Source organism: Cetorhinus maximus, chromosome 24 (genome assembly GCF_964194155.1).
Source record: "Cetorhinus maximus chromosome 24, sCetMax3.hap1.1, whole genome shotgun sequence".
Classification (NCBI taxonomy): domain Eukaryota; kingdom Metazoa; phylum Chordata; class Chondrichthyes; order Lamniformes; family Cetorhinidae; genus Cetorhinus; species Cetorhinus maximus.
Window position 1 is genome coordinate 40,029,203 of NC_135902.1, and position 22,405 is coordinate 40,051,607.

The window sequence follows — 22,405 nt, forward strand, 5'->3', positions numbered from 1 at the left end:
CCACTCCCCAAACCCTGCCGCCAGCCATTGGCAGCCACACATGTGTCACATGCTCCAGTCCTTCACACATACTGGGCAGAATTTTAGGGCCATAAAATGCGGCAAGCCATTCAAAAGTCCATTTACTATGGCGGGACCATAAAACCCCGCTGGCGTAAAATTCTGCCAGGGTCCCAGTTATACCTGTTTCTCTATGGATATGTGGAACATTCCTTGTTCCAGTCCTACTCAGGCCCCCTCCCACAACTCTTTCTCCGGTACATCGATGACTGCTTCAGTGCCGCTTCATGCTCGCATCTGGATCTGGAATAATTTATTAATTTGTCTTCCAATTTCCACCCCTCCATCATTTTCACGTGGCCCATCACCGACACTTCCCTTCCCTTCCTCGACCTCTCAGTCTCAATTTCTGGTGATAGACTGTCCACCAATATTCATTACCAGCCTATCCAGCCACCTCGACTACTGCTCCTCACACCCTGTTTCCTGTAAGGACTCAATCTCATTCTCTCAGTTCCTTCGTCTTCGTCGCATCTGTTCTGATGATGCCACTTTCCGAAACAGTTCCTCTGACATATCTTCCTTTTTCCTTAACCGAGGGTTTCCACCCACGGTGGTTGACAGGGCCCTCAAGCATGTCCGGCCCATCTCCCACGCATCCATCCTCACACCTTTCCCTCCCTCCCAGAACGATGATAGGGTCCCCCTTGTCCAGACTTATAACCCCACCAGCCTCTGCATTCAAATGATCATCCTCCACCATTTCTGCCAACTCCAGCATGATGCCACCACCAAACACATCTTCCCTTCACTTTTCCCAGCGGCTTTCTGCAGGGACCGTTCCCTCCGGGACACCCTGGTCCACTCCTTCATCACCCCTTACACCTCAACCCTTCCCACGGCACCTTCCCATGCAACCGCTTCACTTGCACTTGCCTCAATTTAGTCTACTGCATTCGCTGCTCCCAATGCAGTCTCCTCTACACTGGAGATGCCAACTGTAGACTGGGTGACCGCTTTGTGGAACACCTTCGGTCTGTCCGCAAGCATGACCCAGACCTCCCTGTCACTTGCCATTTCAACACACCACCCTGTTCTCATGCCCACATGTCCATCCTTGGCCTGCTGCAATGTTCCACTGAAGCTCAATGCAAACTGAAGGAACAGCACCTCATCTTCTGACTAGGCACTTTACAGTCTTCTGGACTTAATATTGAGGTCAACAATTTTAGATCATGAACTCTCCCCTCCATCCCCACCCCCTTTCTGATCCACCTTTTTCCAATAATTTATCATGTTTTTACAAATATATTTTTCTTTTCCCACCTATTTTAAAATTTATTTCGATCTATTGTTTTATCTCGACCTTTTAACCCATTTCGATCCCTTCCCCCAATCCCGCGCCCACTAGGGCCATCTGCCACTGGCTTGTCCTGCTTGCTACCCTTAATGTCCCCATTAGCACATTCCTTAGATAATATCACTACCATCAACACCCCTTTGTCCTTTTGTCTATGACATCTTTGGCAATCTCTTCTTGGCCTCCACCTATCACTGGTCCCCTATCGAGCTCTACCAGTCCCACCCCCCTCTACCAGCTTATATTTCGCCCCATTTCTCTATTTCCTTAGTTCCGCGGAAGCGTCATGCGGATGATACTTTTTACATTTAACTATACAGAGGTGTCTTCTCTACTACTGTCAACGTAGTCGGATCTACATTGTACTTCTTACTGTTGTATTTCTGCTACTGTCAGCATAGTGGGATCTACGTTGTACTTCTTACTGTTGTATTTCTGCTACTGTCAACGTAGTCAGTCGGATCTACCTTGTATTTCTGCTACTGTTAAAGCTATCAATCGGATCTACGTTTTATGTCTGCTACTGTTAATGTTGTGAATCTGTTGTACATTTAACATCAGTTTGATGTATATTTGAAATGAGGACCAGCGCTCCGCTCGCTTCCTGAGGCAGTCGCTCGATCTGTAAGACTGATTTCGCGATCAATGCCCCCACGATGCCAAACTCCAGGACCCTCAGCCCCCCTGCGACCACCGGAAATCTGTGATCAAGAGATTCGCACACTGATCTGTTCAGATATTTTTATTACAAGTTATTTAGATCTCCAAAGAACAATAGAAATATTTTTCTTCTGTACTTTTTACATTATATTTACACATATAAAAGTGCCAACAATGAATGTAACATTTTTGGAAAGTAACTTTGGAAAATCTATGCTGAATTTGGAGATGCCACCAGCTGCTGGTAGGCGAGCTGGAAGTCTGCCTGACAGACAGACATCATGTAGTTGGTTCCCCGTCTTCGGTTCCATCCCAAGTGGATGAAGCGGAAGGTGCGATCGGCCCCGCTCAGGCTGAGCACCGGGGCCCCGGAGAAGCCGCTGACGGTGGACGCGGTGTGGTCCAGGATCCCTGGGGGGAGATTCTCCTTCTCCAAGCGGCTGCACTCAGAGGCCAGCCCCACCGAGATGAAGATTCCCCCCGCCGCAGCCGCAAAGGGGAAGGCAGTGAGGGTGCTGTGGAGCTGCGGCCTCTCCCTGTACTGCTGGAGACAGCGCTTCTTCCCCGAGGGGTGCTTCCAGCCCAGCACCGCCACCGCCTGGTGCCTCCTGCGGCTGGGCCGAGAGAAATCCGGCTGCAGAAAGTCAGTGGAGCGCAGCTCGGTGCGGAGGATCAGGAAGTCGGGCCCGGGAAGGGTCCCCTCTCCGCCCGCGGCTGCGGTAACTCCAGCTCTCCAGCTGAGCCGCCGCTCTTTGGCCACCCGCGGTCTCGATGCTGAAGCTCCAGCTTCGCCCAGCGGGGAGCTCCCTCTCTCCCGGGGCCTTCAGGAGGTGAGCGGCCGATACGATCCGCTCCGGGCTGATGTAAAAGCCGGTGCCGTGGAATTGCTGGCCTCCCCGGGTCACTCTTACAGTCACCACCGCCGACACAGCCTCCAGCAGCGAGCTCCGTTTCTGCAGCAGCTGATCGACCAGGTTAGTCTGCACCTGGTAACTGCTTGGCATCTCCTCACCTTTCAATTGGTCCACGGAGAGAACGGGTCCCGCCTCTAGGAGGGGCTCCAAGCCGACATTTCCCCTAACTTAGTCTACTGCATTTGTTGCTCCCAATGCGGTCTCCTCTACATTGGAGAGACCAAACGCAAACTGGGCGACCGTTTTGCAGAACACCTGCAGTCTGTCTGCAAGAAAGATCCAAACCTCCCTGTCGCTTACCATTTTAACACTCCACCCTGTTCTCTTGCCCACATGTCTGTCCTTGGCTTGCTGCATTGTTCCAGTGAAGCCCAACACAAACTGGAGGAACAGCACCTCATCTTCCGACTAGGCACTTACAGCCTTACGGGCTGAATATTGAATTCAACAACTTTAGATCTTAAACTCCCCCTCCCCTCATCCCCACCCCGTTTCTCACGCCCACCCTTTTTTTTCAATAATTTATATAGATTCTTCTTTCCCCACCTATTTCCATTATTTTTAAATCTAATACTAAAACCTTGTTAGTCTTTTCCACCCCACCCCCGCTAGAGCTGTACTTTGAGTGTCCTGTCTTCCATTCTTAATTAGCACTTTTCTTAGACAAATATCACCACCTTCAACATCTCTTTGATCCTTTGATGTCTGTGACATCTTTTGATTATCTGCTCCTATCACTGCTTGCTTATCTCTACAATCACCACACCCTCAACTTCTCTCTTCACCACCCCCCCCCCCCGCCCCCCCCCCCCCACCTTAAACCAGCTTATATTTCACCTTTCTCCTAACTATGCTTAAGTTCTGCCGAAGGGCCGTGAAGGCTCGAAACGTTAACTGATTTCTTCTCCACCGATGCTGCCAGACCTGCTGAGTTTTTCCAGGTAATTCTGTTTTTGTTTTAAAATCATTGTCCAATATTTCTCCATTCCTTCCTCCCACTTCTTCCTGGGTCCTGTCATTTTTTAATAGTTCACTTGGGAACATATAATGTTCATCTCGGAATTAAAACGTGAATTTTTACATATTTTAGTTCATTAGAAAACATTGGAATAGGAATTTCTGTTGCCAATGCAGATTGAATTTATGCTACTGTTAACGTTGTCGATGTACATTGAGTGTCTGCTCCTGTTTATGTAGTCAATATATAGTCTTACTATTGTATTTCTGCTACAATCAACATTGTCAACGTCTTCCTATATTAACGTTGTCAATGCAGATTGAATTTCTGCTACTATCAACGTAGCCAGTCGGACCTTCGTTGTATTTCTGCTAACGTTGTCAATCGGATCTATGTCTCGAGTCTGCTACTGTTAACGTTGTGAATCTGCTTTACAGTTAACATCTGTTTGATGTATCTTTAAAATAGGACAATCTAGATTGAATTTCTGCTACTGTTAACCTTTTCAATATACGTTGTACTTCTTACTATTGTATTTCTGCTATTATCAACCTTGTCAACTTACGTTGAGTCTCTGCTACTGTCAACGTAGTCAGTCGGATCTACGTTGTATATCTGCTACTATTAAAGTTATCAATCGGATCTATGTTTAATGTCTGTTACTGTTAACGTTGCCAATGTACGTTGAATCTCTGCTACTGTCAACTTAGTCAAGCGACGTTGCATCTCTTGCTATATTAACGTTGTCAATGCAGATTGAATCTCTGCTACTATCAACGTAGCCATTCGGATCTTCGTTGTATTTCTGCTAACATTGTCAATCGGATCTATGTTTCGTGTCTGCTACTGTTAACGTTGTCAATCTATTGTACATTTAACATCACATTGATGTATATTTAAAATAGAGACCTGCGCTCCGCTCACCTCCTGAGGCTGTCGCTCGATCTGTAAGACTGACTTCGCGATCGTTGCCCCCACGAAGCCAAATTCCAAGACCATCATCCCCCCTGCAACCACTGGGAGTCTGTGATCAAGAGATTCGCACACTGATGTGTTCAGATATTTTTATTAAAGTTATTTAAATGTACATTTAGCAACAATAAACAGAAAATATATTTTTCTTTGATACTTTTTACGTTTAACTATACAGAGGTGTTTTCTCTGCTACTGTCAACGTACTGGGATCTACGTTGTATTTCTGCTCCTGTTAACGTACTCAATCTACATTGTACTTCCTACTGCTGTATTTCTGCTACTATCAACGTTGTGAACGTGTGTTGAATCTCTGCTACGTCAACGTAGTCAGTCGGACCTTGGTTGTATTTCTGCTAACGCTGTCAATCGGATCTATGTTTCGTGTCTGTTACTGTTAAAGTTGTGAATCTGCTGTACATTTAACATCAGTTTGATGTATGTTTAAAATGAGGACCTGCGCTCTGCTCACCTCCTGAGGCAGTCGCTCGATCTGTAAGACTGACTTCGCGATCAATGCTCCCACGAAGCCAAACTCCAGGTCCCTCATCCCCCCTGCAACCACTGGGAATCTGTGATCAAGAGATTCGCACACTGATGTGTTCAGATATTTTTATTAAAGTTATTTAAATGTACATTTAGCAACAATAAATAGAAAATATATTTTTCTTTGATCCTTTTTATGTTGAACTATACAGAGGTATCCGCCTCGGCTTGTACTGCCGGATCTACGTTGTATTTCTGCACCTGTTAACGTAGTCAATCTTCGTTGTACTTCTTACTGTTGTATTTCGGCTACTACCAACGTTGTCACTGTACGTTGAATCTCTTCTACTGTCAACGTAGTCAGTCGGATATACGTTATATTTCTGCTAACCTTAACATTGTTGATCAGATCTAAGTTTCCTGTTTGGAGCAATTAACGTTGCCAATGTACGTTGAATCTCTGCTACTGTCAATATCGTCAACCTACGTTGTATTTCGTACCATTAACGCTGTCATGGTAGATTGAATTTCTGCTACTGTGAACGTCGTCTACCAACATTGTATTTCTGCTACTATCAACGTTGCCAATGTACGTTGAATCTCTGCTACTGTCAATATCGTCAACATACGTTGTGTTTCGTAGCATTAACGCTGTCATGGTAGATTGAATTTCTGCTACTGTGAACGTCGTCTACCAACATTGTAGTTCTGCTACTATCAACGTTGCCAATGTACGTTGAATCTCTGCTACTGTCAATATCGTCAACCTACGTTGTGTTTCGTACCATTAACGCTGTCATGGTAGATTGAATTTCTGCTACTGTGAACGTCGTCTACCAACATTGTATTTCTGCTACTATCAACGTTGCCAATGTACGTTGAATCTCTGCTACTGTCAATATCGTCAACCTACATTGTATTTCGTACCATTAGCGCTGTCATGGTAGATTGAATTTCTGCTACTGTGACCGTCGTCTACCAACATTGTATTTCTGCTACCTTCAACGTTGCCAATGTACGTTGAATCTCTACTACTGTCAATATCGTCAACCTACGTTGTGTTTCGTACCATTAACGCTGTCATGGTAGATTGAATTTCTGCTACTGTGAACATCGTCGACCAACATTGTATTTCTGCTACTATCAACGTTGCCAATGTACGTTGAATCTCTGCTACTGTCAATGTCGTCAACCTACGTTGTATTTCGTACCTTTAACGCTGTCATGGTAGATTGAATTTCTGCTACTGTGAACGTCGTCTACCAACATTGTATTTCTGCTACTATCAACGTTGTCAACGTACGTTGAATCTCTGCTACTGTCAATATCGTCAACCTACGTTGTATTTCGTACCATTAACGCTGTCATGGTAGATTGAATTTCTGCTACTGTGAACGTCGACTACCAACATTGTATTTCTGCTACTATCAACGTTGCCAATGTACGTTGAATCTCTGCTACTGTCAATATCGTCAACCTACATTGTATTTCGTACCATTAACGCTGTCATGGTAGATTGAATTTCTGCTACTGTGAACATCGTCGACCAACATTGTATTTCTGCTACTATCAACGTTGCCAATGTACGTTGAATCTCTGCTACTGTCAATATCGTCAACATACGTTGTGTTTCGTACCATTAACGCTGTCATGGTAGATTGAATTTCTGCTACTGTGAACGTCGTCTACCAACATTGTAGTTCTGCTACTATCAACGTTGCCAATGTACGTTGAATCTCTGCTACTGTCAATATCGTCATCCTACGTTGTATTTCGTACCATTAACGCTGTCATGGTAGATTGAATTTCTGCTACTGTGAACGTCGACTACCAACATTGTATTTCTGCTACTATCAACGTTGCCAATGTACGTTGAATCTCTGCTACTGTCAATATCGTCAACCGACATTGTATTTCGTACCATTAACGCTGTCATGGTAGATTGAATTTCTGCTACTGTGAACGTCGTCTACCAACATTGTATTTCTGCTACTATCAACGTTGCCAATGTACTTTGAATCTCTGCTACTGTCAATATCGTCAACCTACGTTGTATTTCGTACCATTAACGCTGTCATGGTAGATTGAATTTCTGCTACTGTGAACGTCGTCTACCAACATTGTAGTTCTGCTACCTTCAACGTTGCCAATGTACGTTGAATCTCTAATACTGTCAATATCGTCAACCTACGTTGTGTTTCGTACCATTAACGCTGTCATGGTAGATTGAATTTCTGCTACTGTGAACGTCGTCTACCAACATTGTAGTTCTGCTACTATCAACGTTGCCAATGTACGTTGAATCTCTGCTACTGTCAATATCGTCAACCTACGTTGTGTTTCGTACCATTAGTGCTGTCATGGTAGATTGAATTTCTGCTACTGTGAACATCGTCTACCAACATTGTAGTTCTGCTACTCTCAACGTTGCCAATGTACGTTGAATCTCTGCTACTGTCAATATCGTCAACCTACATTGTATTTCGTACCATTAACGCTGTCATGGTAGATTGAATTTCTGCTACTGTGAACGTCGTCTACCAACATTGTATTTCTGCTACTATCAACGTTGCCAATGTACGTTGAATCTCTGCTACTGTCAATATCGTCAACCTACATTGTATTTCGTACCATTAACGCTGTCATGGTAGATTGAATTTCTGCTACTGTGAACGTCGTCTACCAACATTGTAGTTCTGCTACCTTCAACGTTGCCAATGTACGTTGAATCTCTGCTACTGTCAATATCGTCAACCTACGTTGTGTTTCGTACCATTAACGCTGTCATGGTAGATTGAATTTCTGCTACTGTGAACATCGTCTACCAACATTGTATTTCTGCTACTATCAACGTTGCCAATGTACGTTGAATCTCTGCTACTGTCAATATCGTCAACCTACATTGTATTTCGTACCATTAACGCTGTCTTGATAGATTGAATTTCTGCTACTGTGAACGTCGTCTACCAACATTGTATTTCTGCTACTATCAACGTTGCCAATGTACGTTGAATCTCTGCTACTGTCAATATCGTCAACCTACGTTGTATTTCGTACCATTAACGCTGTCATGGTAGATTGAATTTCTGCTACTGTGAACGTCGTCTACCAACATTGTAGTTCTGCTACTATCAACGTTGCCAATGTACGTTGAATCTCTGCTACAGTCAATATCGTCAACCTACGTTGTATTTCGTACCATTAACGCCGTCATGTTAGATTGAATTTCTGCTACTGTGAACGTCGTCTACCAACATTGTAGTTCTGCTACCTTCAACGTTGCCAATGTACGTTGAATCTCTACTACTGTCAATATCGTCAACCTACGTTGTATTTCGTACCATTAACGCTGTCAGGGTAGATTGAATTTCTGCTACTGTGAACGTCGACTACCAACATTGTATTTCTGCTACTATCAACGTTGCCAATGTACGTTGAATCTCTACTACTGTCAATATCGTCAACCTACGTTGTATTTCGTACCATTAACGCTGTCATGGTAGTTTGAATTTCTGCTACTGTGAACGTCGTCTACCAACATTGTAGTTCTGCTACTATCAACGTTGCCAATGTACGTTGAATCTCTGCTACTGTCAACGTAGTCAGTCGGATCTACGTTGTATTTCTGCTACTGTTAAAGTTATCAATCGGATCTACATTTTATGTCTGCTACTGTTAACCATGTGAATCTGTTGTACATTTAACATCAGTTTGATGTATATTTTAAATGAGGACCTGCGCTCCGCTCGCTTCCTGAAACAGTTGCTCGATCTGTAAGACTGACTTCGCGATCAATGCCCCCACGAAGCAAAACTCCAGGTCCCTCATCCCCCCTTCAACCACTGGGAGTCTGTGATCAAGAGATTCGCACACTGATCTGTTCAGATATTTTTATTACAAGTTATTTAGATCTCCAAAGAACAATAGAAATATTTTTCTTCTGTACTTTTTACATTATATTTACACATATAAAAGTGCCAACAATGAATGTAACATTTTTGGAAAGTAACTATGGAAAATCTATTCTGAATTTGGAGATGACACCAGCTGCTGGTATTCGAGCTGGAAGTTCGCTCCCCGACTCCGGTTCCATCCCAAGTGGATGCAGCGGACGGTGCGATCGGCCCCGCTCAGGCTGAGCACCGGGGCCCCGGAGAAGCCGCTTACGGTGGACGCGTTGATTAAATGATTAAAACAAAAAGCTAAAAGCTACTGTGGATGCTGGAAATCCAAAACAAAAACAGAATTACCTGGAAAAACTCAGCAGGTCTGGCAGCATCGGCGGAGAAGCTCAGTCTTCTCCACCGATGCTGCCAGACCTGCTGAGTTTTTCCAGGTAATTCTGTTTTTGATTAAATGATTAAGTTTGAAGGGAGTTCCCTCTTCAGAAATGCCAGCATGGTGAACTAAACTGGTCGAGTGGCATTTCCGAGACGTTGCTCATTATGAACCAACATTCCACAGAGACTTGGATGAGGTGAAACTCGTCGCCCTCCTTGTCTCTGTTGTCAAATTCCTCACGTTATTAACCGGCTGGCTGGCAATGAGTGCAGACTAACATATGACCATACGAAATAGGAGCACAAGTATGACATACGGCCCCTTGAACCTTCTCCGCCATTCCATAAGACCAGAGCTGATCTGTTTGTGTTTTGAATTCCACATCTACCTTTGATTCCCTTGCCTAACAAGAATCTATCTACCTCTGCCTTAAAAATATTCAATGACCCCACCTCCACCGCCTTCTGAACAGACTTCCTCTGAGAGAGGGTTCTGCTCATCTCTGTCCTAAAAGGGTGACCCATAATTTTAAAACAGTGCCTCCTAGCTCTGGACTCATCCACAAGAGGAAACATCCACATCCACCTTGTCCATACTATTCAGGATCTTATATACTTCAATCAAGTCACCCCTCACTCTTCTAAACTCCAGTGGAAACAAGCCCAGTCTGTCTAACCTTTCCTCAGAAGGAATTTAGTAAACCTCCTCTGAACCACCTCCGACACATTTACATCCTTCCTTAAATAAGGAGACCAAAGCTGCAAACAATATTTGAGATGTGGTCTTACCCATGCCCCACTGTATAACTGAAGCATAACATCCTTACTTTTATGTTCAATTCCTCTCATAAAAAGAATAGCATTCCATTAGTCTTCTTAATTACTTGCTGTACCTGCATATTAACTTTGTGACTCATGCACTAGAACACCTAGATCCCTCTGCATCTCGGAATTCTGCAGCCATTCTCGGTTTAAGTAATACTGTTTTTTTATTTTTCCTGCCCAAATGAACAACTTCACATTTTCCCACATTATACTCCATCTGCCAGATTTTTGCCCACTCACTTAACCTATCTATATCCACCTGCAACCTTTCCACAATATCCTTTGATGTGGCACCTTATCAAATGCCTTCTGGAAATCCAAGTACAGCACACCTAGACTCCCCTTTATCCACGGTGCACGTTATTCCTTCAAAGAACTCCAATAAATTGCTTAAACATGATTTCCCTTTCACAAATCCATGCTGACTCTTCCCGATTACCTTGAGTTTTTCTAAGTGCCCAGCTGTAACCTCCTTAATGATCGATTCTGGCACCTTCCCCATGGCAGACATCAGGCTAACTGACCTATAGTTTCCTGTTTTCTGCCTCCCTCCCTTTTGAATAGAGGGGTTATATCTGCTACTTTCCAGTCTGATGGACCCTTTCCAGAATCTCGGGAATTTTGGAAAATTAACACCTATGCATCTACTACCTCTTAGTCACTTCTTTTTAGACCCTAGGATGAAGTCCATCAGGACCTGGCGACTTGTCAGCCCACGCTCCAACAGTTTGCTCAGTACTGCTTCCTTGTGATTGTCATTTCACCAAGTTCCCTCTCCCTTCCACCTCTTGATTTACAGCTATTACTGGAATGTTTTTTGTATCCTCTAGAGTGAAGACAGAAGCATAGTTGTTCATTTCATCTGCCATTTCCTTACTATCTACTATTAACTCCACACTGTCACTCTCTAGAGGACCAACACTCACTTTACTTACTCTTTTCCTTTTTAAATACCTGTAGAAACTCTTGCTATCCATTTTTACATTTCTAGCTAGTTTCTTCTCATACTAATTTATTTCTCCTGATTAACCTTTTATTCATTCTATGTCCTTCTTTAGATTCTGCCCAATCATCTGACCTGCCACTCAACTTTGTGCAGTTATATTCTTTTTCCTCAAGTTTGATGCTTTCTTTAACTTCTTTAGTTAACCAAGGATGGTGGGCCCTCCCCTTAGAATTTTTCTTTATAGTATCCCACTCCCACCAGTGAATCCTTACCCATACTATTCCTCATCTCCACCCAACCTGATCCTACATGCTGATCTTTTGGACCAAGTTCTTCTTTAATTATTGCACCAATGCCATCCTTGATAAACAGTGCTACCCCTCCACCTTTACCAAGCTTCCTATTCTTATTGAATGTCATATACCCCTCGATATTCAGGACCCAACCCTTGTCATTCTGCAGTCATGTTTCCATAATGGCTATCAGATCATATTTATTACTTTAATGTGTGATATCAATTCATTTACTTTGTTATGAATGCTACACACATTCAGATACAGAGCCTTTAGTTTTGCCTTTTTGTTATATTTGTTATGTTTTTAAGCATTTAAAATAATTGAAATAGTAGGATTATAAAATGAAAGAGCTTGTTATAAAGAAGAATACATAAGAATTTTTGCTGCAACATCTAAATTATCCCAAAATGCATTATTTTAAAACAGGTTTTAATTCAAGAAGTGTTTAATCTTAAACACATTACAAATTGAAACAAGTGAACTGGCAAATATGTAACAATTGATGCCCTAAATATCCAAGAAAAATGCAATGTCTGTTTTACAGAAAAGTCATACCTTACTTTCAAATTAATCTAAAACTAAAACAAAATATGGCGATGCAATATTTTGTTTATAACAGGCCGAATATAGATCGTCGTCAACCAGCCTGTTCTTGCTAAACCTCAAACAAGATGGCTACTGTTAGATGTGATTCTGCCACTGAGCAGTACTTGCTGAACAAACCTGAGTGTCCTAATAACTACATCACAACAAATTTAAGGTAATCAATCAAGCTCATAACATTACTCATTGAAGTTTGCCAGAAACAACATACATTCATATGCAAGGATCCATTCTCTGCAAACAAAAGGAATATGATCAAGCCTGTGTCTTTTTTGAATTACTCGGGAACTTGCGGAGCTGATAGTTCCCTGTTTCTTTCTCCATCACGATGTCTTGGCCAATCAGAGTAAACTTGCCAACCATTCAGCATCCTTTTCTCCTGTTGTATAAACCATTGTGATCATTTGAAATATGGCATTCTTGCATTTGTCCTGATGAATGCAAGACGAAAAGCTTCGGCAACATGCCTCTCTTTCAGCAACATAAGAAATAGGAAGCACAGTCGACCATAATGCTCATCAAGCCTGCTCTGCCATTCAATAAGACTATTGCTAAACTTCTATCTCAGCTCCACTTTCCTGCCTTGTACCTATAATCCCTCGATTCCTGTAGTGCCCAAAAATCTGTCAATCTCAGGGTTGAAAGTACTTGTCAACTGAACATCCACAGCCCTCTGGGGTAACAAACATGTAAGCAGATGACATCAAGCTCTACCTCACCACCACCTCTCTTGACCCCTTCACTGTCTCTAAATGGTCAGACTACTTGTCTGATGTCTAGTACTGAATGGGCAGAAATTTTCTCCCATCAAATATTGGGAAGACCAAAGTATTTGTTGTTGGTCCTCGACATAAACTCCACTCCCTTGCTACCACTCCATCCCTGTCCTTGGTAATTTTTTGTAACTGAGACTGCTCACAATCTTGGTGTCAGATTTGACCCCAACATAAATGTCTGACCACATATTTATGCCATCACTAAGAATGCCTGATCCCACCTCTATAACATTGCCTGACTCTTCCCTTCCCTCAGCTCATCTGCTGCTGAAACCCTCGTCCATGCTTAATTACCTTTAGACTTGAACATTCCATTGCACTCCTGGCTGGCCTCCTGGTTTCTACCCTCCATAACCATGAGGTCATCCAGAACCCTGCTGCCTGTATCTTAATTCAGACCAAGTTCCATTCAACCATCACCCCTGTGCTCGCTCACCCGCATTGGCACACAGTTAAACAACAAATGGATTTTGACATTCTCATTCTTGCTTTCAAATTCCTCTATAGTCTTTCCCCTCCCTAATCTAATCTGTAATCTCCTCCAATCCCTAAACATTCCAAGATATCTGCATTTTACCAATTCTGGCCTCTTGGGCATCTCTGATTTTAATCACTCTACCACTGGTGGCTGGGCCTTCAAGTGCGAAAGTCCCAATCTCTGAAATTCCCTTGCTACGTCTCTTTCCCTCTCTATTTCTCTTTCCACATTTAAGACAATCCTTAAAACCTACCTTTTTCAACCAGCCTCTTGATCATCTGTCCTAGTATCTCGACCATGAACAGGTACAGAAAACAATTAAAAAGTTGAATCGAATGTTGACCCTTATAGCTAGAGAACTAGAATACAGAGGAATAGAAGTTATGCGTCAGCTACACAAAGCCCTGGCTAGACCACGCTTGGAGTATTCTGAGCAATTCTGGGTACCACACCAGGATATATTGGTCTTGGAGAGGGTGCAGTATAGATTTCCCAGAATGACACCTGGGCTCCATGGGTTAAATTGCTAGGAGAGAGTACACAAACTGGATTCAGAAGATTAGGGGGTGTTTTGATTGCAGTTTTCAAAATATTAAGGGGAAGAGATAGAAATTGCAAATTTTAAACCTCTGTTCAAAAAATGGGAGAGGGATAAACCTGGCAGCCATGGGCCTGTCTAATGACAGTGTTGGAAAAGTGCTAGAGTCCACTGTGAAGGGCAAAATTTATTCTCACTTGGTGAAGCAATGGTTAATAAGGGACAGCCAGCATGGATTTGTTAAAGATGAATCATGTCTGGCTAAACTGATTGTGTCCTTGGTGAAGTAACTACGGGTAGGTGAAGGTAATGTAGTAGATGGACTTTCAAAAGGCATTTGATAAAGTACCATATGACTGACTTATTTGGAAAATAGATGCACATGGCATTAAAGGAATGGTGGTACATTGGTATCTTGGGTACATAATTGGCTAACGAATAGGAGACAGAGTCGTGGGGAACTGAAAAGTTTTATGACTGGCTAGAATTATACGGTGAGTTCCCCCCACCGCCTCACATGATTTTGATATTAAATCCATTGCTTTTCTTGTTATAGCTAAATGACCTGGACTTGAGCATAGGGTGTACAATTCTGAAGCTTGTGGATGACACAAAACTTGGCAATGCAATAAGGAATGAGCAGGATAGTTCTGGATGTCAAGGTACATAGACAGACTGGTGAATTGGACAGAGACAAGGCAGATGTAATTTAATACAGCTAAGTGTGAGGTGATGCATTAAGAAACAACATGGAGAGGCAGTGTCATCTAAGAGGTACTATTTTGAGGGGGTTGCAAGGGCATAGGAACCTGCAGATGCATATTCACAAATTTTTGAAGGTGTCAGAGTAAGTTGGGAAGATGGTTGAGTAAATGTATGGGTTCTTCGAATTTGTAAATAGGGACATTGAATGAATGCAAAAACAAAGAAGTCATCCTAAACTGTTACAAATCATTGGTTAGGCCTCAGCTGGGGTATTCTTTACAATTGTGGGCACCAAACTAAGGAAGCATGTAGAAAGGGTACAGATGAGGTTTACCAGGATGATATCAGAGATGATTGACTTCAGTTTTGTGCTGAGGTTGGAGAAACTGGGGTTGTTATCCTTCACTCAGAGAAGATTAAGGCGAAACTCAATAGAGTGCTTCCAAGTTATGAGGGGTTTTAATAGAGCAAGTTTCCTGTGTGTTTTGATTTGGTTAGGGGCCCTTAACGTTTAATGAGAAATCCGGACACCTTATATTACCCAAACCATGCCACACGATTTCATGTTTTTAAACAAAAACACATACTTCCCCTAAGCCTTTCCCTAATAAGATACAATCTTAAAGTTATTTACTTTTATATGGACCACATAAAATATGCCACAGTCCTCTGGAGATGACTTTAATTCTCCTCAGCTCCCGTTATTCTCAGAGGTAAGACGTTCATTAACTACCTCTTGACTGCAGATACCTCAGTCCCTTGTTCTGATTTGCCTTCTCAATACTTCCCTGCTCATTCAGCTGATTGCTTTCTTTTGTCACAATACACTATGAGGTCCACTGTAGATTCTTCCACTAGCTTCAAAATAGGCAATTTTCCAGTTTCTATTCCCTCACAAAATTCAAAGTGAGATTAAGCCTCACCCACATTCCACATGGTGAAACTGATAAAAATAGTTTTTTGCTTTACTAGCAGCACATGTCTAACTAGCTATCATTTACTTTGGCTACCTCTTAATGAGCTGCAAACCACTCTAGGTCCAAATTGCAACTACTACTGAGCCTGCATGGATCTGCATTCCATCATATAGCCTCAACCCCAGTTTTTATTTGCTCAGAAGTTTTGGTTTCCAAATCTCAGGTTCAGGTGTTGTTTAAACTGGAAAGGTGATTTCCTTTCTATGATTCTCTTTTTGGTTTCCATTTTCAGGTTAAGTTTTCAGTTAGGTCATGCGCTACTTAAGTTTCTCCATCTATTGTTGAATAGCTCTATCTCTTCTATTCTGATCTTTGAAGTGTAATAATCTCCCAGCTTGTTTATGTTGCATTTACCCCTTGTTTGAAATTTTAATTTCCTCAAACTACAAGTTATATTCTGAAACACATGAACAGTGAATTAGATATTTGCAACATCTGACAAGTGTGTCAGTAAACCAAAGGTCATAGGTTTAAAATAATTGGCAAAAAAAAAACTAAAGGAGAAATGAGGAGACTTTTCCACACAGAAGGTTGTTAAGATCTGGAACGTACTACCTGAAAGGTTGGTGGAATAAGATTCCCCAGGAAGGTTCACAAGGCAATTGGTACTGTACTTGAAGAGGGCCAATTTATAGAGTTATGGGGAAAAAGCTTGGATGTGAGACAATATTAGAGAGGTCTTTCAAAGAGCTGGCATGTGATTAAAAACACCACATGAATGCAATTTGCTGTTTAGGTTGAAATTTTTTTTAAAACATAGAAATATTCTCACAATTTGATCAATTTCCCTGTTCTTTGCTTTATGCTTCTTTATTTTCATGTCAGTGTTTGACTCAATATTTCGATTGTAAGTACTGAGTGTAACATTACTTGTGGCCTGTTTCTTCTGTAACAAATAAATATATAGTGGATTCTGTTTGCTTTATGTTCAGTGTTTAAGGTTAAATTTCCCCATTAATGTACAGATACTGTCCTCAGTGCAAAATGTATTATTAAGTGAGTCATAATAAATTAACTGTGGATTGAATGGAACGTGCATTCATTACTAAAGTGCAGCAGTGAGTACATTTCAGAAGGTCGTCATTGGCTGCAAAGCATGTTGGGAATTCCTGAGGCCTAGAAAAATCTTACAGAAATATAAGTCTTTCTTTTGTGTGTTCTAACTGTTCAACTGCCTTCACTATGTTAATTTTTTGCTGCATGTTGTTTGTTTCTGCCTCCATTTTTTCAGTTGAGTTTATTTAGTTTTTTCCTGTGTTTCTATACTCTATTTTGGAAGACGTCATGTGTATGTAGTATGTATGTGTATGTCTTTTCCTTCTCCATTACCTCTGAACATACTGACTAACAACCTTGGTGTGATTCCATGGCCATTGGGACCTTGGCTATGAAGAAACCATTCTTCATGTATGGACTGAGAGAGTCTGTGTCAGAATGGTACTTGATCATGGAGGTCATCGCATTTGCATTGTGGGGACATGCCTGAGATTGATAACTCAGTGTTTGTAAAGTTGAGTTAACAAAAGAGAACTCTCAATGCTACAGCAGTGACCATTTATTGTACTTTTTTTAAAAAATCATTAAAATATAACATAGAAACAGAAAATGCTGGAGAAACTCAGCAGGTCTGGCAGCATCTGTGGAAAGAGAAACAGAGTTAGGGTTTTGAGTCCATATGACTCTTCTTCAGAACAAATATAACTTCCTATTACATTTCAATCACAAGCAAAGGGGAATGTAGGTGGATAACTACTCCCCACCTTATGCCCAAAATGCTGCTGTGGTCAGGTGATTCATGTCACAAAGAATGTCTTTTCGCATTTCCTCTATAAAACTTTGGCCAAAGTCAGCCTGTGGTGGGTGAATGTGACAGTGAGGCTCTATGATTATTTATCCATTTCATGATTTTTTCAGGTCCAAGTCAATTTTTATGTTGTCTGTCCATAGAAAATTCAACTGTTAACAGGTGGAATTGAAATAATTTGAGATATTTCAATTGTTTTTTTTAATTACATGATTTAAAATAAAAAGTCGGAGTTCTAAAACTCATTGAAAGGAATGTCTTGTGTTATTGCATTGGCAATACTGTAAATTAGCAGAGACCAAGGGTCCTTCGACAACACCTTCCAAACCCACGACCTCTACCACCTAGAAGAACAAGAGCAGCAGATGCATGGGAACACCACCACCTCCACGTTCTCGCCCAAGTCACACACCATCCTGACTTGGAACTATATTGGCATCCTTTCATTATTGTTTGTTCAAAAGCCTGGAACTCCCTTCCTAATAGCACTGTGGGTGTTCCTGCAATGCATGGACTGCAGCGGTTTGAGGCACTGGCTCACCGCCACCTTCTCAAAGGCAACTAGAGATCAGCAATAAATGTTGGCCTAGCCATTGATGCCACATCCCATGAACGAATAAAAGGGAAACCCAGAAAACCTTTGTGGTCGAATTAGTATCTTTATTGTGGCAGTTATTGAAATGCTGGATTTCTGGTTAATCTTTTACCAAAGACCAGAAGAGAATTAAAACTTCTCACTCTGGAAAAAGCTATATTAAGCTGTCCATGTGCAAAGAGTCCTAGAATGTAACTACAAATGTTGTCAAGAGTGGCCTTGTGACTTGTTTAAGATATAAAAGGCTAATTGGAAACTGTTTTCTCCTGAGTTGAAAAGGCAGGTTTACATCTGATGGGCCCAATATTTTTCAGGGAATAACCACTCTTATTTTCTTTCCTGTTATAACTTCAACATCTACCATTGAAGAAAACAGCTTCCTAACTACCAGTCATGTTCCATGACAAAGTCCTTGTTTAGAATTCAAGTCTAATAGCAACATTATAACTGCTCCTTCCTTGAGTCTAAGTTTGTGTGGTGGCATGCCCATTAAGGTTAGGCTGTGTAGAAACTCTGGAGGGTATAGATTATAATCATCATCTTCGTCAATAGAACTAACACTGGTGTATTCTTTTTATTCATCTGACAGCTTGTCTGAAACTTTTTCATTTCAAATTTAGTGAATCTTACCCGCCACTTTGCCACACTTAACCAATTCCATCATCTGATCCTCCCATGACACCTGCTCCCTCCAATTCCATCCTTCGCTTGCCATCCCTCTCATGCTATCCCCAATCCCATCCTTCATGAAAACAATTTCTCCAGCCAGCGTAACTTTATTGTTGGGCTCCGCTTACCTTCTGCTGTGTTCGTTCCCCATCAACCCCACTCCCCCAAAACCCTGCCGCCAGCCATTGGCAGCCACACATGTGTCACATGCTCCAGTCCTTTACACATACTGGGCAGAATTTTAGGGCTATAAAATGCGGCAAGCCATTCAAAAGTCCATTTACTATGGCAGGACCATAAAACCCCGTTGGTGTAAAATTCTGCCAGGGCCCCAGTTATGCCTGTTTCTTTATGGATATGTGGAACATTCCTTATTCCAGTCCTACTCAGGCCCCCTCCCACAACTCTTTCTCCGGTACATCGATGACTGCTTCGGTGCCGCTTCATGCTCGCATCTGGATGTGGAAAAATTTATTAATTTGTCTTCCAATTTCCACCCCTCCATTTTCACGTGGTCCATCACTGACACTTCCTTTCCCTTCCTCGACCTTTCCGTCTCAATTTCTGGTGATAGACTGTGTACCAATATTCATTACAAGCCTACCCAGCTACCTGGACTACTGCTCCTCACACCCTGTTTCCTGTCAGGACTCCACCTCATTCTCTCAGTTCCTTCGTCTCCATCGCAACTGTTCTGATGATGCCACTTTCCGAAACAGTTCCTCTGACATGTCTTCCTTTTTGCTTAACCGAGGTTTTCCACCCACGGTGGTTGACAGAGCCCTCAAGCATGTCTGGCCCATCTCCCACGCAACCATCGTCACACCTTTCCCGACCTCCCAGAACCATGATAGGGACCCCTTGTCCTCACTTACCACCCCACCAGCCTCCGCATTCAAAGGATCATCCTCTGCCATTTCCGCCAACTACAGCATGATGCCTCCACCAAACACATCTTCCGTTCAACCCCCCCGGCGGCTTTCTGCAGGGACCGTTCCCTCCAGGACACCCTGGTCCACTCCTCCATCACCCCCTACACCTCAACCCCTTCCCACGGCACCTTCCCATGCAACAACTTCACTTGCACTTGCCTCAATTTAGTCTACTGCATTCGCTGCTCCCAATGCAGTCTCCTCTACATTGGAGATGCCAAACGTGGACTGGGTGACCGCTTTGTGGAACACCTTCGGTCTGTCCGCAAACATGACCCAGACCTCCCTGTCACTTGCCATTTCAACACACAACCCTGTTCTCATGCCCACATGTCCATCCTTGACCTGCTGCAATGATCCAGTGAAACTCAATGCAAACTGGAGGAACAGCATCTCATCTTCCGACTAGGCACTTTACAGTCTTCTGGACTTAATATTTAGTTCAACAATTTCAGATCATGAACTCTCCCCTCCATCCCCACCCCCTTTCTGACCCACCTTTTTCCAATAATTTATCATTTTTTTACAAATATATTTTTATTTTCCCACCTATTTTAAAATTTATTTCGATCTATTGTTTTATCTCCACCTTTTAACACATTTCGATCCCTTCCCCCATCCCACTCCAACTAGGGCCATCTGCCACTGGCTTGTCCTGCTTGCTACCCTTAATGTCCCCATTAGCACATTCCTTAGATAATATCACCACCATCAACACCCTTTTGTCCTTTTGTCTATGACATCTTTGGCAATCTCTTCTTGACCTCCACCTTTCACTGGTCCCCTATCGAGCTCTACCAGTCCCACCCCCCTTTAACAGCTTATATTTCACCCCATTTCTCTATTTCCTTAGTTCCGCTGAAGGGTCATGCGGATGATACTTCTTACATTTAACTATACAGAGGTGTCTTCTCTGCGACCGTCAACGTAGTGGGATCTACGTTGTACTTCTTACTGTTGTATTTCTGCTACTGTTAAAGTTATCAATCGGATCTACGTTTTATGTCTGCTACTGTTAACCATGTGAATCTGTTGTACATTTAACATCAGTTTGATGTATATTTAAAATGAGACAGTCAGAGCTTCCTGAGACAGTCGCTCGATCTGTAAGAGTGACGTCGCGATCAATGCCCCCAAGAAGCCAAACTCCAAGACCCTCATCCCCCCTGCAACCACTGGGAGTCTGTGATCAGGAGATTCGCACACTGATGTGTTCAGATATTTTTATTAAAGTTATTTAAATGTACATTTAGCAACAATAAACAGAAAATATATTTTTCTTTGATCCTTTTTATGTTTAGCTATACAGGGGTATCCGCCTCGGCTTGTACTGCCGGATCTACGTTGTATTTCTGCTCCTGTTAACGTAGTCAATCTTCGTTGTACTTCTTACTGTTGTATTTCGGCTACTACCAACGTTGTCACTGTACGTTGAATCTCTTCTACTGTCAACGTAGTCAGTCGGATATACGTTATATTGCTGCTAACCTTAACATTGTTGATCAGATCTAAGTTTCCTGTTTGCTGCAATTAACGTTGCCAATGTACGTTGAATCTCTGCTACTGTCAATATCGTCAACCTACGTTGTATTTCGTACCATTAACGCTGTCATGGTAGATTGAATTTCTGCTACTGTGAACGTCGTCTACCAACATTGTATTTCTGCTACTATCAACATTGTCAACGTACGTTGAATCTCTGCTACTGTCAATATCGTCAACCTACGTTGTGTTTCGTACCATTAACGCTGTCATGGTAGATTGAATTTCTGCTACTGTGAACGTCGTCTACCAACATTGTATTTCTGCTACTATCAACGTTGCCAATGTACGTTGAATCTCTGCTACTGTCAACGTAGTCAGTCGGATCTACGTTGCATTTCTGCTACTGTTAAAGATATCAATCGGATCTACATTTTATGTCTGCTACTGTTAACCATGTGAATCTGTTGTACATTTAACATCAGTTTGATGTATATTTAAAATGAGGACCTGCGCTCTGCTCGCTTCCTGAGGCAGTTGCTCGATCTGTAAGACTGATTTCGCGATCAATGCCCCCACGAAGCAAAACTCCAGGACCCTCATCCCCCCTGCGACCACCGGAAATCTGTGATCAAGAGATTCGCACACTGATGTGTTCAGATATTTTTATTACAAGTTATTTAGATCTCCAAAGAACAATAGAAATATTTTTCTTCTGTACTTTTTACATTATATTTACACATATAAAAGTGCCAACAATGAACGTAACATTTTTGGAAAGTAACTTTGGAAAATCTATCCTGAATTTGGAGATGCCACCAGCTGCTGGTAGGCGAGCTGGAAGTCTGCCTGACAGACAGACATCATGTAGTTGGTTCCCCGTCTCCGGCTGCGTCCCAAGTGGATGAAGCGGAAGGTGCGATCGGCCCCGCTCAGGCTGAGCACCGGGGCCCCGGAGAAGCCGCTGACGGTGGACGCGGTGTGGTCCAGGATCCCTGGGGGGAGATTCTCCTTCTCCAAGCGGCTGCACTCAGAGGCCAGCCCCGCCGAGATGAAGATTCCCCCCGCCGCAGCCGCAAAGGGGAAGGCGGTGAGGGCGCTGTGGAGCTGCGGCCTCTCCCTGTACTGCCGGAGACAGCGCTTCTTCCC

At 42.6% G+C, this 22,405-nt stretch overlaps 1 long non-coding RNA gene across 1 annotated transcript in view; it reads right to left on the minus strand.

Moving 5' to 3' along the window:
• LOC144699828 (uncharacterized) overlaps positions 1-20,825 on the minus strand; it is a 32,414-nt gene extending 11,589 nt beyond the window's left edge. Inside the window, exons 1-2 of the long non-coding RNA XR_013580634.1 lie at positions 20,716-20,825; positions 1,734-1,823 (exon numbers count right to left, since the gene is read on the minus strand). This is a non-coding gene — a long non-coding RNA (uncharacterized LOC144699828). The remainder of the gene's footprint in view (positions 1-1,733; positions 1,824-20,715) is intronic.
• Positions 20,826-22,405: the final 1,580 nt, after the last annotated feature.